This window comes from Maniola jurtina, chromosome 1 (assembly GCF_905333055.1).
Source record: "Maniola jurtina chromosome 1, ilManJurt1.1, whole genome shotgun sequence".
In the NCBI taxonomy this organism is placed as follows: Eukaryota; Metazoa; Arthropoda; class Insecta; order Lepidoptera; family Nymphalidae; genus Maniola; species Maniola jurtina.
This window is the reverse complement of record NC_060029.1, coordinates 2,407,991-2,424,409: the sequence shown is the minus strand read 5'-3', so window position 1 is coordinate 2,424,409 and position 16,419 is coordinate 2,407,991. Positions and strand designations below refer to the sequence as shown.

General features: G+C 37.9%; 1 protein-coding gene across 4 annotated transcripts in view; it reads right to left on the bottom strand.

Annotated features, from left to right (window-relative positions):
• The window catches only part of LOC123866035 (insulin-like growth factor-binding protein complex acid labile subunit), a 376,912-nt gene that overhangs the window by 148,775 nt on the left and 211,718 nt on the right, over positions 1–16,419 (bottom strand). The gene's annotated exons all lie outside the window — the stretch shown is intronic.

The following is a 16,419-nucleotide window of genomic DNA, read 5'->3' as shown; positions in this document are numbered from 1 at the left end:
GATATATGGCAGATAGGTAGGTCTTTTATAGCACCAAAAAGGTAAAATCCAAAAACCGTGAATTTGTGGTTACATCATTAAAAAAAAATTGAAATGGTTCACGAAATATTAATTTCTGCTTCACTTCTGCTTCGCAACCCGTTGAGCTATGTCGGTTACTCTGGTTCTCCTATAGATTCTCTCATTTCTGATTATTCAAGCTCAGAGGTGCGTGCCGAGGATTGAACCCCGAACCTCTCAAATAAGATGCCGAAGTCTTGACCATTAAGCTATCACCGCTTTTAACCGTAACCTGTATACCTTTAATAGTATCAAAAACGCCACATCAAATCATTTTACGCGCATTATGCATAAAACAACACAAAAGCAACGATCAAGTGTAAAATGTTTCCACAAACTGAATTTAATGAGCGATTTATATGTACCGACAGTTCGGAGCGAGGGGAGGCTTCTAACTGCATAATCACATATTGGAGGGGTGCCTCCATTGTAATATGAAAGCTTTTTGTGGCGATAATCGAATAATAAATATGCCCTTTCATCGGACACTCAGTATGCTTAGTATGAGATTTCACATCTAACCAACGTTTATAGAATCCGAATTCGAGCGTCGATATACTTGAGCGTTAAAGCAAAACGAACCTTTCATCATCATCGTCATTATTATCAACCGATAGGCGACTACTGCCGGACACAGGTTTCTTGTAGGGACTTCCACATGTCACGGTCTTGTTCCAATGGCACGCATATTTTAATGTCTGTCAACCTAGTGGGAGGGTTTTCCAACGCTACGTTTTCTGGTGTGAGGTCGTAATTTTTATTTAGAAAGAATATTAGCAATGCTAATCATGACTAATACTCCCCTTTCCCTTCCAATTAAGCGTAAAGTATCAGGAGTGGGTACGACAATAGTGCAACGGATGGGGGTTTGAACCGCCGACCATCCGGAAGTCAGTCCGCTCCTCAACCGTTGACCTATCGAGGCTCTATTCTCATCGTTCATTCTCATTCTAGCATCTTATCCCCAATGTCTATCGGTTTTTCAAACTATGTACCCTGGCCATTGCCACTTCATCTTCGCAACCCGCTGAGATACGTCAGTTACTTCAGAAGAACCAGAGTAACCTCTTCATTTCTTGATTTGATGGCGTAGGCCGTAGACTCTACGCCGTAGACGAAACTCCAAGCATGGCTCTCCCCATCGTCCACCGAGTGACTCTTAGTTTTCTTATGACGCATAGTTAGCGACCATAATATTATTTGTCTCGTGTTGTGTTCGAAGACTTTGGTCTTTAAGCACTGAGGGGCCAAAGCATAGTGGGCCTTCACTGCCTTGTTTTAAAGCTCAAGTTCGGCAATACAGCTACAGCCAGGCGCTTCAAGCGGAAACTTTCCGAAATTAAAATCAGTTATTCTGAATTTCTTACTTTAAATCAGGATAATTTGGGTTAATTTTACTAAGTCGTTATTACGTTTCGACATTATTTAGTTAACGTTGGTGAGATGTAAAATCTCATACTAAGCACACTGGTAAATTACGGAATATTGTTTCCAATATAGATCGAGAGCATAAGAAATAACTTTGGCCCGTAGCTGTAGGGCAATTTGGTGGAAATTTTGGTATGGGGTTATCCAAGGGGCAGATCAACTATTTACTGAAAATATGGCTACACATTGGCGGCGGTGTTCTACTAGATTTCCCGCTAGATTATAACTGGGGTTATTCAAGGCGGACCAAAAAATTCCTGAAAGGCCGGCAACGCATTGGCGGTTCCTCTGGTACTGCATGTTCATGGGCGGCGGTAATCACTTAACATCAGGTGACCTGCCAGCTCGTTTGCTCGCTATTTTTATAAACAATTCGCTATTTTTAATACATTAAACTTTTATGAAATTCTTTACTTATCAAACTCGAGATTTACTTGATTAAATGAGAAAGAAAAAAGCTAAATCCAGTCCCCTAATCCTTGGTGCGTTCCCTTCAAACGAAAACATATAAATAACAAAGGATCCGATCTTATCCGATAATCGTGGAATGGCCACATATAAAAATAAGAAGCCGTAAATGTAGGATAAGGAGCAGACAATTAAGTTAAACGGCGGGGGACAAACATAGGAAACCCATTTTACTCACAACGGAAACTAGAATTTAGCTAAAATGTATAGAAAAACTTTCTGGCCATTTCTGACAGACCTTGTTTGGTTAATTGATGAATGATGAGTCATTCATTACCCCTTTTAGGAAACAGGAGCGATTAATCCATATACTAAATATTAAAAATACGAAAGTGTTTTTGACTGTCTGTCTGCTAGTTTCATGACCCATTCGTTTAAACGATTTTGACGGGTTCAGAGAACGGTTGCGACCAGAGGATGTACGTAGATTATTTTTGATACGACCGCGACTGCCCAAAAAAGGATTGTAATGTTTTCAGGGTCATTGTATGTATGTATGTGAGTTTCTTTATTCCACCATAACTTCTAAATGCCTGAATAGTAGGATGTATCGTATCGTAAGAATCTTTATATCATCCCGAGTGACGATGCTAAAAATAAAAATAAAAATTCAGGCCAATCGTGCTTTTTAAATTTATTTAAGTAATTATTCTAGAAAATTGAAGAGTTCACACAGATACACGCGTAAAACTTATTACACCCTTCTTTTTGCGCCGGGGGTTAAAAATAAACACCAAAGAATGGAAACCATAGAGATATTATAAAGATGGAAACATACTATTGGCAACCGAAGCTTTATTTAATAGGGCTCTCTCCGTCACTTACTCTATACAATCGTAGTTCCAATTTCATTTGAATATTAAGCAATTTTTTAATTTTTAATTTTAATTGATTAAAAATTTAACAGAAATCTGAAAACCACAGGCATAGATATTAGTTTCTAGAATGTGTATGCAAAATTTCATGGACTTTGGTTGCTTAATATTCAAATGAAATTGGAACTACGTTTGTATGAAGTTGTATGGAGCGAGTGACGGAGAGACCCCTCTTAAATCGCAGTATTTTCAAATGACAATGATTTTCAACAACTAAAATCAGATTATAAACGTTCGACAGTACATACATACATAAATCTCTTAGTAGTATCTACGTTTTGCGTTGCATCTCAAAAATGTTATGCTTCCACCTTTATGCTGTGTAAGTAGAAGACAATTAAGTAAAACGGCCGGGGGACAAACATAGGAATCCCATTTCACCGACAACGAGCGCTAGACTCGGGGAATGAATTCAGCGCTATTCCAGGACTATTTGCATGGCATTCTCTACCTTTCTGATTCCTGAGATGTGCATGTCCCGCAGTGTTGTGTTTAGGTTACGTAAATAGGTGCACGTCTCTTCATGTTTATGTTTTAAAGATTCACACCTAGGTATAGGTCGCTATTTAATATTTACCTACATATTTCCGCCTTGAAAGACGTACATAGTTATGGTGAGGAGGACGTATCGGCATTCGGCGTATCATATTGGCATCTAAACTAACGATCATGATAAACCCATCGTCGGCCCACTACTGAGAACAGGTCTTCTTTCAGAATAAGAAGGGTTTAGGCCGCTGTCTGCCACGCTGGCCCAGTGCGGATTGGCAGACAAACACATCTATGAAAACATTATGGAGAACCCTCAGGCGTGCAGGTTTCTTCACGATGTTTTGGTTCACGGTTAAAGCAAGTGATATTGAATTGCTTATAAAACGCGCATGACTCTAATCAGATAGAGGTGCGTGCCCGGGATCGAACCCCCGACCTCCCGAAAAGAAGACCGAGATCCTAACCACTAATATATACCACTTAACTAACAATAAGTATATGATATATAGAATCCTCGATCAATTTTGCCGAGCTCTATAGAGCTTTGTATATTTATTTGCCAGGTGCATTTAATTTTTACCTACTCTACACAATTTTGGTCAACATTAGAATGTCTAAATTCTATCAGGTTTGTCGGATTTCCTTTATTATATATGTATTTAATTATTCTTTTAAGTGAGGAGAGTAATAAAAGTAAAATTAAATTTCCTATCCCCTTTCAACATAAATATATTGGAAACAGATGCACAGACCTTAAATTCGGTTTACTTCTCGTACGCACGAATCGAAATCGAAATCCTTTGTAAACAAAATCCCAGATCCCTGTAAAAATAGCACGGCATCTGTCAAAGCGTATAATTGACTGATCGTGCGACCCCGAGCTTATGACGGCAAAGCTACAATGGTCTATGGTACCTATTGATCCCTTCGGTGGTATTGGCAAAGGGTCCCGTGGGAGTTGTATGGAATTGATGCTATTATTGCTTTTATCACACGAATTGTCCACGTGGCAAAGTGAACATACATCTACGCCTGGTTGACCTCAATAAAAATACACGTACAAACGTTAAATTTCATCGTTCCTTGAAAGTCTCTTAAAAGGATTTCCGCTACTAGGAACTAAGTCTTGTACCCTCATAGGGATCTCAAAATGTGCGTGTAGGCTATCTTCAAGTTTACTCAAATAAGTAGATAATTGAATTTTTTTTACGTTTCTGTATGTAGATTGTAGATAAATTATGAGTAGGTACGTACTTAAGTCCACCCGTACGAAACTTAGGGAATCAGCTAGTCTGTAGGTATATATAAAAGAAAAAGAGCTGACTGACTGACTGACTAACAACGCACAGCTCTTTGTACACACTCTCTAAGGTCTAAACTAAACTCCCTTGCTCCCAACTAAGTGCTACCCTTTTCCACAGGGAGCATTATGAAAGATAGATAGATATTCAAAAACAATATTATGAAAAGAGCCTTTAAAATATTACATAATATTTCCATGATAGTCTCGAGCGCCCACCGGAAGCGCAAATCCTTTTACTCGGGAGCATTTCATCTTAAAACAACCGGAGATTACGTCACAACTCGTGTAAAGCGCTAAAAACGCTGAACACTCTTACCTTGGCTAAAGTTTAAGCCATTGTTTAGTAGAGGATTAAGGCCCGCTTATCAGCTGTGGCCGGGAGGTTTTTTATACTCGCTTAGTTTCAATTAAGCGTCAGTTAATTCTGGAGTAAGAACCAGTTTAACTGGCCGATTTAAATTATTCACGCGGTAATTTATTTCGAGGATTTGAACCCTAATTGCCTCTTTCGATTGTCTAAACAGAAATAAGGCTAGGGAATAAACGCCAGGGCAGTTTGTCTCTTGACTTTAACTGCTGTTGCGCGTTGAGAAATGTAGCTAACTGCGAATGGGTTTCTTGAAATATATTGTGATTCATTAACGATGTTTGTAGCTACGAGCGGAATGGCTAGAGAAAACAAAGTGTGCTAACATTGTACTTGTTACCTACTGTGTACCTACTTAGAGTTAGAAACGAAAGTCTAAACGAATGATCTGTTCTAAACTTATCCTTACTAATACGTATATTATAAAGTGGTAAAGTTTGTAAGTTTGTTTGTAGGTAGTAATCTCTGGAACTACCGAACCGATTTTGAAAATTCTTTCACCAGTAGAAAGCTACATTATTCCTGAGTGACATAGATTATATACTTTTTTAAATTAGAGATCACTATAATAATCGTAATAAGCTACCCGCGCGAAGGGTCGTTGCTAGTCTGGCTATATTTTGTTCACTCCGAATAAAATATTTCAACAGAAGTTTAAATATCTGTTGGAATTTCCATACCGACTTGATCGGTTATTAAGTATAACTAGATTGATACAAAACAGCTGTTCTGTTTAGTGGCCAATTTAAATACGGAAGGAAGCAACGCGAATGTTACACGTACTTCTGTATGGAAAACTTGCTAATTAACTTTCAAGTTACGCCTAAAGACTATTTCACTATTGGGTTTAAATAAGGTCTCATGTCTCAGTCAATGAGTTTACGAGGTACCACGTGTGTTCTAACCCTAATTCACATAAAAAGGAAAGGGCGAGTGTTCGCAATCGTTCGCTATACAATCAACATTAGATGTGAGCAGCTGCGGATCCCTAAATTACGGCTCGCTTAGCCTTATAGGAGGGGAGGGGGAGTAAAGCTGGGCACTCACGGTAAATGGTGTATCAATTTGATATTAGTATAGACTAGAGCACATATGGACAAAAAGTATTAACAGTATTGAACAAGATTGTGAAAGTATTGAATACGGAAGAAATAAGGTCTAAGTAAGACTCGACGAGGATTTCTAAATACTATTTAATATGGTTAAGAGACACTGGTGTTGATTCGATTTTCTCTAAACTGATTTTGAGTAGTTATTTGTATCTTTTTCTTTTAAATATTGGTAAAAAGGGACGGAAAATTAATTTAAAAAAAGACTAAATAGTGCACTCTACAATATTATGCTCACGACTGACGCCTAAAGTCACAGTTCTAAATTCAATTAGATTTGTCTGTCCTTTTCTTTTGACATTGGTAAGAAAAAGATGCGAATACTCTAAATTTTAGTTGCGCTTAGAATCAATACCATTATCTGCACAAAAACTAAAAAGATAATATTAAGTATATGAACATAAGGGGTTCACAAACATACTAAAAGTTCTTTATAATTATCTAAAATACGTACCATAAATGTAACTCTGTTTCAATTATGTGCTTCATAGTTAAATGTTAAATAGGAGGCCGTGGGAATCGTTCACACTGTTTATTAATTATTCTCGAGTGGTGTCAATCAAATTATGTTTCAAAGAACTTTATTCAATGTTTGCTTATTAGTAAGTAAATAACTATATGGTACAGTCAGCTAGTTTCACAGCACTTAGTTATTATTATACTTTGAAGAAAGTTAGCTTCTACTTTCATAGATAGAGTGTAAAGTAGGTAGGTACTCAACTTTGCTTTATACCTTAGTATTATTTTTGGAACTTAATTATTTTTGAAAGGAGTCCCTTTAAATTTTTATATAGATTTAAATCAATGAAAAATGAATATTCTTAAAAAAGAGAGTCAAAAGCTTCGCTGTATCAAAATCAGTTAAACCGGTGAACCGTGAAAGGTAAAACAGATAGACAGACAGAGAGATAATATATTTTCAAATTAGTAATATTAGTATAGATTAATACTCTAGGTAAAATTAAACTTTTCAAATATGTTAATTTACTGGTTTCCATATCAAATCTGAATCCGGGCAAGTAGGCGTGACATTGTTTTGATTTGTCAATACTGTAACCTAATTATCTATTGATCGTAGTTGGAACGATGGGGTCAAAATAATGACGAAACAATAATTATAGTAATATCGTTATGCGATCCGAAATTGTTCTCATTTAAACGATGAACGTTTTAGTTTGAAAGCACTACTATTATTATAAATAGCAAAGTTTGTTTGTTTGTTGATTTTTCGAACCTGTCACAACGGAGCAACGGATTGACGTGATATTTTTCATGAATATAGTTAAAGACAAGGAGAGTTACCTAATCTATTTTTTAAACCCCGAACCAAAAAGAGGGGTGTTATAAGTTTGACGTGTGTATCTGTGTATCTGTCTGTGGCATCGTAGCTCCTAAACTAAAGAACCGATTTCAATTTAGTTTTTTTTTGTTGGAAAGGTGGCTTGATCGAGAGTGTTCTAAGCTATAATCCAAGAAAATCGGTTCAGCCGTTTGAAAGTTATCAGCTCTTTTCTAATTACTGTAACCTTCACTTGTCGGGGGTGTTATAAATTTTTAATTTACACTTGCTGTAAGCTAGCTTTTGACCCTCGATTTCTGCGGCTCTAGACACAATAATCATCTTAACCTATCTTGTACTAAAGGAAACCTCTCGCTGTTGAGCATAATAGACGGTGTGATTGGTAGTGAGATGATTTGGAGCGTAAGGGAGCAAAAGCTGGACACAGACGCCCACCCGCTCCGCAGAAGAAGACAGGGGAGAAGGAGACATTATGCTCACCTTCTCCCGCCGCCGTAGGAATTTGGTGTAAACGTGTTACCTGTGCCTGTTCAACGTCGGGACGTCTCAGTCGCATACGATACCCGGGATCCTGAGACGGATCATACCTGACGCGGACGATACCTGCACTGGGTTCTTAGTGGGTATGCTGTAGCATATCAGTGAGTCTCACATACCCGCTTTAGTGTGGGATGCGTAGCTGCATTTTTTCCAGTCGAAAAAAAGAGTTTCCTAACGATGTTTTCTTTCTCTTAAAGTAAATAGCATAGTATAGTTCCGAAAAATTAGACGTGCGTACCCGGAATCGAACTTTAGACCTCTTGAATAGAGGCTGAAGTCTTAAGCACTAAGTTGTTACCACATTTACGCAATTTTATAATAGTAGAAATTTATTATACCCGTATCTACATAACGAAATCTTAATCCCATTCAGGATTCGAATGTTCATTACAATAGATAATAAAACAAATACAAGCACGCGCCTGGCCCGATTCCAATTACTATGGAAAACGGCCGCAACGCCATTCATCACGGGCCAGGACAAGTTTCTGTTCCAATGAACTGAGAAGATTTCATTTATTTCTCTCTCTTCTCTCTCCCTTTCTCCTTTGTTAGTTGCACGTTGCACTCCCCTATCCCACACTTAGCCGCCGCCCAATTCGCGAGATTAAACTGTCAATTCGGATACTTTTTTATCTGTATTGGAAAGAAATGGGAGAGTTTCGATATAATTAAAGACTGAGCCTCCGCTTGCGTAAGTATTTGCGATCGTTGTAAGGTCTTTTTTTTAAAACGCTTCGTTGGAATCTGGGGTAGAATAATTTTTATCTTCGCGTACAGTAAGTTTTTTTTTTTTATTCACTATAGGTAAGTGCTTGACTACCATCACACCTGATGGAAAGTGATGATGTGGTCTAAGATGGGACGCGTTTACCTAGAAGGTGCCTATTCACTCTTGTTTTAAAGATACCCGGATTGTAATTGGTAGGAAACACTGATCGCGGAAGAGTATTCCAACCTTAACCATGCGTATGAGGAATGAAGACGCAAAACGTTTCGTATGACAGTTTTTTTATTAATCCCACACCCCCTTTGGTTTCTACACGGCCGGTATCGTACCGGAGCGCTAAATCGCTTGGCGGCATAGCTTTGCCGGTAGGGTGGTAACTAGCCACGGCCGATGCCTCCCACCAGACACTCCGCGACTTACATTCGATAGTGTGCACAGTTCAGAAGTACTATGTATTATCCAGATACCAATAATTTTGTTTCAGGCATAAGTCATACAGAAAAGGTACTGAAAACGAACTACTTACCTACAATAAAATACTTGATTACAATGATTACAATCTACGATGTAATTCCTGAACGAAACAAGTTTAACAGTCCCAAACAGGGCAGATACAATACAACAAAACAATCTCGGATGCCGGCCTACAAATGGCGAAGTTTCCATTCTTTTTCCTCCACTGTAATTTGTTTTATGATTAACTTTGCGCAGATAACGATCGTGGCCCTATTGAAAGTTAACCTACATCGCTTTTCATTGTTGTTCGCCTCATATACCTAAATTAGCTGATACCCGCAGCTTCGCCCGCGTGGATTGGTCAGATCCCCTGCAGCATCAGGATTGAGGAGTTGGACTCCAAATTTTTTATGAAACAATGTCGCAAAGTTCCTCTATCGATTAAAAAAGAAATGACGCAAATCGGTTCAGAAATCTCGGAGATTTCGGTGTACATAGGTAGGAAAATACAACTCCCTTTTTGAAAGTCGGTTAAAAAAGTAGCCTATGTTACTCCCTGGTCAATTCTCTACTTGTCTGTGAAAATCCCGTCAAAATCGGTTCAGCCGTTCCCAAGATTAGCCTTTTCAAACAGACAGACAGACAGACAGACAGACAGACAGACAGACAGACAGACAGACAGACAGACAAAAATTTTAAAAACGTGTGATTCGGTTATAGTATCGTTCAAATAACCATATGACCTTAATATGCGGTAGTTATTTCGAAATTACAGACAGACACTCCAATTTTATTTATTAGTATAGATAGTATAGATTGATCGTAACTTCATGAGCGACTAACTGAACCGACCAGCCTCCGTATCTCGATTCTCAACCTACTCGCTCGCGCCGGCCCACTACTGAGCACAAGACTCCTCTAAGAGTTTTTGTCTGGTGGGAGGCTACGACTGTGGCTAGTTACCACCCTGCCGACAAAGCCTTACCGCCAAGCGATTTAGCATTCCGGAAGGTCGTCGTGTAGACATCAACAAAAATCAAGTCTACTGTTTGCTGAGTTAGGGCGTGAAGGAAGGACAAACAAACAAAGACACTTTCGTACATATAATATTAGTATAGATATCTTAGATATAGATTTGAAAAACAAGAACTCAGCTGGCCCAGAGGTCATCAGCCAAGTTTACACAGCGTGTGATGAAATTAGGGCGAATACACATGAATGGACTGATTAATATAGTATTATTCGTGTATTGTGCGTAGTCAATCGGACACCAACTGGCGTAAGCGAGCGCACATCTGGCTATCGTCAGGGAAAACCGAGCATTGAGCTGTTAAAACACTGATGTAATAAAATTGTTCACAGAGAGACCTAAATATCAATGTTATCAAAGAGCAGTAAAAGTGAGAGAAATATATTGCATTGAGTGAGGGCCGTGTGGACGAGGTATATATGATGTCTGCGACTTCATCCGCGATGATTTAAGTTTTGTTTATAATCCCGTGGGAACTGTAACGTTGTCCGGGATAAAATATAATGCAGCCTATGCCTGTCTTTGGATTGCAAGCTCAGTTTGAAATTGGCTAAGCGAATCAGCTGGGAAAATAAAAAACAGACAGACAGGACATATTCACTCTGCATTTACAATATTAATATGGATAGTCGGATATGAAAATGAAAAGTAATTTCATAGTCTGGAAGAACCTGTAGGGACACATGCATAGTGTAACAGGATGTTTGACCTGACCGCCACCAAGGGAAAATATTATTTTGTATAAATAGTATATTATTGTGTATCTACATTCTTGCATTGGTAATACGTCGAAAAATGAGGTACTAAGGAATGTATGTTTAATTCTTTGCTCTCAGTTCTTGGGAGATGCCAATATCTCCTAAATCCCACTTTACCAAAAGTCGGCTAGTTATATTTTAGTGAACTTCAAGATCATCTTTTAAAAACTTTCAATATCAGTAGTTTTGCGATGAACATTGTTTGAAACTCCGCATAATATTTCGCTTGGCAACTTCTATTCTATTCAACATCACTCAGCCCATATTTGATCGAACTCCCGTATTTATTTAGTCTGCGCTTTGCGAGAAACCTAAGATGGGGGAGGCGGGGCCCCTTGAGTACGTTTCTCTTAAAAACTACCCTCTTTTATTTGAAGCTGGCATTAAAGTTTGTAAAGGATTTTCTCGAGCGTTCTAAAAATCGATTCAATGAGTTACAGCTGGGATGGTTTAAAAAATATTATAGAGTAGCCTTATTTGTACTATACTGTGTCGGAATTCTCCATAATGTTCTAAAAGTGCATGAAGTTTGCCAAAAGCCTAACTAAACTCTTCTCATTCTGAGAGGAGACTTGCGCTCAGTAGTGCGCCGGCGATGGGTTGATGATGGTGATGTATTATGTATATCGCATATCTTATGTTACATAAACTAGCTAATACCCCTATAAAATTATATTACTCTTTATATCGGTATTTTGGACCCCTGAAGTACACAGAAGGTTCAGGGAGCCAACCGTATTATGTTCCCAAGAAAATGCCCTTCAATCAAAAAAAATGGACAATGTTACACAGCAATGTAAACACGATGAAAAAGAAGTTTGAATTTTGCTGCTCCATGATCTAACTCAACGCTTTTAGTGAAAAGCCAAAAAAAACAGCTCCACTAACGGTGTTTTAAAAGATTTGTATATAGGTAGTTCCCGCTAAACTAATTAAAAGATGTCCGAAAAATGGATGCGAATTCAGTTCAAAAATTCCAATTTAATTCTGGTTATGAAAGAAATAACATGGTTTACCCCAATAAAACATTCAAAAGGAATCAGCGGAGCGTTCAATAAAAAAAACCTTTCATGTAAAACGAGCCGTAACGTAGCACTTTAAATTTTTTCCCTCCATTTTGTACTGAATTAACTGATATTTTTTTTAAGTCGTCGCAGTCATTCATTCGGCCGGATTGACGTTTGTATTCTTTATTTGATTACAGACGAGGTTTTTTATTTGAGGTTTGATGTGTCACAGAGTAAAAAAATATTATCAAAATATTTTTAGAAATGGGGAAAAATGAAAAACCGCTTTTTTTGTTTATTTTATAAAATCATATATAGAAAACTGTTAATATTTATGCCAAATGAGGTGAAAGGTGATTGATCTTTCAGATGACGCGACGCGACGTAGATAATTGATGACATTAATAAAAATAAAACCTGCTAATAGTAAGAGTAGTATTTATTTCTTTTCATATTTAACACTAGATAATCAAAAATATCCCAAACAAAAATGTTATTTTTTGTACGATCGATGGTACGGGACCCTTCATGTGCGAGTCCGACTCACACTTGACAGGTTTTTTACAAATAGTAACAGTATTTTAGTACTCGTAACTAGTAAGTATTCAAATAAACGTATAAAATCAACATAGATCTAAGACTTCAAACAGCTTTATTTAGTTCATACAACATGTCGATTAACCACACCGTCTTATTAAATTCCAGTTAGTCCACAAATAATAATAATAGAACCATATTAATGGAACACTATCCGGCAAATTGTAATTTAATCAGAAGTTTAGACAGGGCATCTGACAAGGTCTTTGATCGTGCTGTTATTCTAATATCAACATTGTTATTGTAATATCAACACGTGCACGCGATACACACGCGGCCCTAGACAACATTACACGATAAATAACCCAACCGTTTCCTACTCTGTGGTTGATTGATAGAGGTGGGCGTTTAAATTTTTATAGGTTGGTATTATTTTTAACCCCCGACCCAAAAAGAGGGGTGTTATAAGTTTGACGTGTGTATCTGTGTATCTGTGTATCTGTGTATCTGTCTGTGGCCTCGTAGCGCCTAAACGAATGGACCGATTTTAATTTAGTTTTTTTTGTTTGAAAGGTGGCTTGATCGAGAGTGTTCTTAGCTATAATCCAAAAAAATTGGTTCAGCCGTTTGGAAGTTATCAGCTCTTTTCTGGTTTTCTTATTACTTTTATCCCAGGACCACCAGAGGTTACGTATTTTCTGACACAGGAAATATGTACGATTGATGAGTGTTAGTAAGTACTAAGAAAGCATGCCTAGCCTACGTGCTAGCTTGCTTAGACGGCCAATTTTCAGGTATCTGATAATCAAGGTATATAAAACCATTATTTACCTCACATAAATTCTCCAAACTGATTTTTACGTATATTTTAGGCAATATCCTTAAAAATATGTCGCCAATACTCCCAGACACTTCCCGCGTCGGCCGTATTGCTTTGCAGACGCTTTAAAGCTCCCAAAATAAGTAATTACTTAACTGCACGTAAATTCTGATGCTCCATTTTTATATATGTCCACCAGACAACTATTTTAAAACCTTTTACAAGAAGACAGACCGATCCAGAGGGCCAATCATCCCCTAAATTCAATTTTAATGCCTCTGTGGGTTTGAGCGCGAGGGCATCATTATCTACGCGCATGAGACTGAGTAAGACATGTATTAGGATATATTGACTTCTCTCTCACTCTCTTATAGTTTACTTATGTCAATTAATTATTAATATTAAAAAAAATCTGCTAAAAATTAAAAAAATGGAGAATTTACGTGAGGTAAGTAATGTTTTTATGTACCTTGATTACCTGATACCTGAAAATTGGCCGTCTAAGCAAGCTAGCAGGTCTGTAGGCATGCGTTCTTAGTACATACTAACACTACTCAATCGTCCACATTTCGTTCGTCAGAAAATACGTGACGGCTGGTGGCCCTGGGATCTTTCACTATTGTAACAGAGGTTCATAATATTATGTCAATTGGCAAATGTCAAGTTGTCAAGATGGACGTTGCCTAGATACATAATTATTTATTTGAAAATAATGTTTTGGAAAACTTCGATAATTTGGATAGTAGGCGCGGAGTTTCTAATTTATAAAATATTATAATCACAGTTAAACGAGAAAACGTCAATTCAATTATAATATCCAACAGTCAACCAAAGGCCACGAACAATCAACCCAAACCCAAACCATAGTCAAACTATTTTTAGGGTTCAGTAGGTATCTGTAGAAAAAAAAAGATATTGTAGGTAGCCTCGACTGTTGTAGTCGCGTAGGTGTGCATGGCACCATTAAATATCGTAGGAGGCGATGACCCTCCGCGCGGATGAGGTTCCCGCATCGTAGTCGCTTTGTCGCGCAGGTTTGGATGATGCATTAGGCGCACCTTCTTTTTATTTTATCTGCTTGAACTCAGCTTATTTCATCCATCCATCCATCCATCAGCCTGTAAGCGTCCACTGCTGGACATAGGCCTTTCCAAGAGCGCGCCACCAAACACGGTCCTCCGCCTTCCTCATCCACCCGCTCCCCACCACCTTCTTCAGGGCATCGGTCCAGCGGGCTGGAGGTCGTCCCACACTGCGCTTACCGGTACGCGGTCTCCACTCCAGAACACGTCTGCCCCAACGGCCGTCGGTTCTGCGACAGACATGGCCTGCCCATTGCCACTTCAGCTTGCTAATCCTTTGAGCTATGTCGGTCGCTTTTGTTCTCCTGCGAATTTCCTCGTTCCGGATTTTATCCCTGAGAGCCAACATAGCTCGCTCCATAGCGCGCTGAGCGACTTTTAGTTTGTGGACGAGGCCAACTGTCAGTGTCCACGTTTCTGCTCCGTACGTCATCAGCTTATTTACTTTGACAAAATACGTTTAAAATTCATCATCATCAGGATCAACCCATCGCCGGCTCACTACTGAGCACAAGTCTCCTCTCAGAATGAGAAGCTACCACACTGGCCAAGCACGTATTGGCACACCTCACGCACCTTTGAGGGAGCATTATGGCCAACTCTCAAGCGTGCAGGTTTCCTGACGGTGTTTTCCTTCACCACTTCGTTGTCTGTCTGTGTGTCATCTTTCAAGAGAATCAAAACTTATAAATTGGGTACTTCCCGTTTACGTAGAATCATGAAAGGCAGGTAGCAATATCTTATAGCCCAAGCACTCTACTCCTGTGGCCCAAGTAAAGAGAAAAATCCGACAACTGAATTGTCATTACATAAAAAAAACTTGTACGGAACTCTTCATGTGTGAGGCAGACTCGCACTTGACCGGTTTTTGAAAGTTATGTCAAATGACATGCAATAACAAACAAAATGAAATACAAGCCACTTTATTCCTTATTTCATCGGGTGAAAGTCGATTTCAATTTAATCGTAGGTATATCTTGAAAAGCGAACTATTATGCGACTACGTAAAATGGGTACATTTTTAAAGCAACGACATGTTAGAAACAGATATTTCGTTTTGGTCGTGTTAAACTATGTGAGTCATTCAGATAATTCTTGATTTAGTGATGTTCGGTCAAAAATATTTCATGGAACGTATAATTAACATAACATTGATGTTACTTTTGAAGAGATATTAGCTACCTTATTGGATTTATATTATTATAGAAATTGGGTTTTAGAATGGCACAAATAAACGGTAATTTATGAATAAAGTTTAAAAAGCGTGAAATAAAAATTAAATTAAAAATTTAAAAAACCCCCGACACATAAACCTCTAAAAAGTAAAAAAATAATAGGTAAATATGTATGGGCCCTTTAAGAATAGTATAAATAGTAAAGTTTTTATCCAAGCGTTCGTTGCGTCGGGGGACCGCTAAAGACTACTCTTTCTACAACAGATGACTTTCATAGTTTATCATAGGTAGCGGTCCCCTGGCGCAACGAACGCTTGGATAAAAACTTTACTATTTATACTATTCTTAAAGGGCCCATACATATTTACCTATTATTTTTTTACTTTTTAGAGGTTTATGTGTCGGGGGTTTTTTAAATTTTTAATTTAATTTTTATATAAAACGAAAACGTAGGGGAAATCTGGGGAAATCTATGTTAAATTAAAACTTATAGATGAAAAAACTTGTAAAAATGTTACTCGTAGTTCATTCAACGCAGGTAGCGTTTAATGTAGACTTAGTTAGCTATTTTTCAGTTCACTCTTACAACAATGATGCACAGTACGCACCAGTATTGCTTTTAATCACCTGTAAATTGGCATTGATTCTTCTCTGTTGGTTAATAATATTGCTATTTTTGACAAACTACCTAATTCTTACGGGAATATAATAAGTTTGATAGAGACAAGGATAGAGATAGATATTATAATAAGTTTATAAGACCCCAACTTTCATGTTCAGTCATCATAGGAATGGGTGATGATTTGTGAAAATTTGAAAGCACAAAAATAATTCCACATCTCTCAAAAACGTCTGGAATTATTTTTTAAGATTTTTCGTATC